At 38.5% G+C, this 2,409-nt stretch overlaps 1 non-coding gene across 1 annotated transcript; it reads right to left on the reverse strand.

Moving 5' to 3' along the window:
- Positions 1-1,346: 1,346 nt before the first annotated feature.
- On the reverse strand, positions 1,347-1,451 carry LOC114228773 (U6 spliceosomal RNA). Its single transcript, XR_003614892.1, has one exon. It is a non-coding gene; the product is annotated as a U6 spliceosomal RNA (small nuclear RNA).
- Positions 1,452-2,409: the final 958 nt, after the last annotated feature.

A 2,409-nucleotide genomic window follows, 5' to 3' on the forward strand; every position in this document is an offset into this window, starting at 1 on the left:
TTCCTCCTAAACTCAGCTGAAGAAATGGCATGCTCTCCAGTTGTAGCATCAATCGCTTGTCTGAAACTCCATCTAGGAAAATAGGCTTTAAAAGTTTAAATATATCCTTGGTCCAGTGGCTGGATTGATGAAGTTGCATGTGGTCATAAAAGCAAGTTTCACATTTTCATTCAAGTACCCAAGGAAATTAGAGTGATCTGGAGTATTATCCACTAGTGTAGTGCTTTAAAAGTTAGTTATTTTGCCCATAGTATCTCTGTAACACTGGGAGATAAAGTACATGTTTTGTTGCATATGCATGAGTAACAGATTACAGTGACCAGTCACTGACAGATTTTAAAAGAAATGACATGATTCATCACTGATCATAATGTGTACCCGTAATTTATGTAGTGATCTGTGGATTGAAGAAATAGTAACAGACCCTTTTTCATGCAATTACTCACAGCTAGTATATACTGGTAATTGAAAACTGAAAGGTTGTTGTGGGCCGCTGTTGCTTAATTAAACCAGAGTAACTGAAACACTGTGCAGAATGAGAACTGTCTTTGCTAAGTTCATTTAAAAAATTTTAAAGATTTTTATTGATTTTTAGAGAGAGAGAAGGAAGAGAGAGAGAGAGAGAGAGGGAGAGAGAAACATGGATCGGCTGTTTCCTGCAACCCTCCCCCCATTATGTGCCCTTGATGGGGAAGTGAACCAGCATCCTCCTGGTGCATGGGACGACACCCAACCAACAGCCACACTAGCTAGGGCTGTGTTTGCTAAGTTTAACAAATTTGTCTGAGGCTTCTATACTTACCTCTTTGTGAAAATGTGCTCAGCTGCTCATTTATTTTTCAGATGATAGTAATAAGCTTTAAAATGTAGGGAATAATGTGGTGAACTTTAAAGTAGAAGTTGTTATTTTTACTTCCTTACACTAGTAAGGAAGTTGATAGGTGGAATCTGGCTGTCCTCTGTGTGTGCCACTCAGGAAGGTGATAGGAAGGGAATGTGTCCCTCTCTCCCTCCGCATGCCCAGGCAAGAAGCCACTGAAGATTGCATCTGTAGTCCTCTTATATGTATAACAGAAGACCACAGATCTTCACTGCATTATCTGCCCATAGTGGAATCTTAATGAAGAAAATATGACCACAATTACATGCACACCATCGTGGAGAAATTGTGGAAATTTGGGGGAGATTGTAACAGACCTAGGGGAAAATCGTCGGTCTGGCAAGTCAACAAAAAAAGTTTTTATCAGGTGCTAGTAACGTAAAACATTTTTTTAAATAGGTTTGTTGAGACCTAATTTACACAAAATGAAATTTTCCCATTGTAAGTATACAGTTCAATGAGTTTTTAAAACAGGGAACGTTTGATGAATTGCATGTCATCCTTGTGTTGGGCCCTGCTAATCTTCACCAAGTTGTTCCAATTTTCGTTCTGCCAAGTCAAGCACACTTGGCATTTTAATTTTGTGGCAGAAAATTACCATCTAATATTTTCTCAGAACATAGGGGGATACCTTAGTATGTATGTATGTATGTATGTATTTATTTAATTATTTTTTTTTTAAAGGATTTCTTTTTTAAAAATATATTTTATTGATTTTTTACAGATAGGAAGGGAGAGGGAGAGTTAGAAACATCGATGAGAGAGAAACATCAATCAGCTGCCCCCTGCACACCCCCCACTGGGGATGTGCTTGAACCAAGGTACATGCCCTTGACTGGAATCAAACCCTGGACCCTTGAGTCCGCAGGCTGACGCTCTATCCACTGAGCCAAACAGGTTAGGGCAGTATTTATTTTTATAATTCGTATTGTATGTACATTTTTAATATTTGTTTTGGAAGCACTTAAGATAATATATAAGTAGATAAATATCCAGGATCAACTAAAATTTGATGAATCTTCATATTAGTTCTAGGATGTACTTGTTATCTCTATTTTATAAGTGAAGGAAGGCGTTTCAGCAAGGTTAAGGAACTTGACTGAGGAATGAGACTGGTACAATTTGGAGCCAGGATATAATCTTACATCTTCTGACTCATCACATTCCTATATCCGGTGATAGTTCTCCAACTACCATAATAATAAGTAATATTTATTGCAGTGTCACATAAGCCATTCTAAGTTTTCTACATGTGGTATTTCATGTAATAGTTACAAGAACTCTGTGAGGTAAACGTTACTATTTTCAGTGGTGGTAGATGGAGCTGGGCATTTAGGCATCCTGCCCAAGGTCATAAAAATGATAGGTGGCAAGGAGGGGCCCTAGTTCTCGAGTCTACTATTCTATTTGTTTCACATTATCCACCTTAACTATTAGAACTATCCTTATGGAATAGGCGGAGGCAAAAGAAAGAATGGACTGTTGAACCTCAGAGGGAAAGCAGGGGAGGGTGGGTGGGTGGGTGGGTG

Source organism: Eptesicus fuscus, chromosome 2, assembly GCF_027574615.1.
Source record: "Eptesicus fuscus isolate TK198812 chromosome 2, DD_ASM_mEF_20220401, whole genome shotgun sequence".
Classification (NCBI taxonomy): domain Eukaryota; kingdom Metazoa; phylum Chordata; class Mammalia; order Chiroptera; family Vespertilionidae; genus Eptesicus; species Eptesicus fuscus.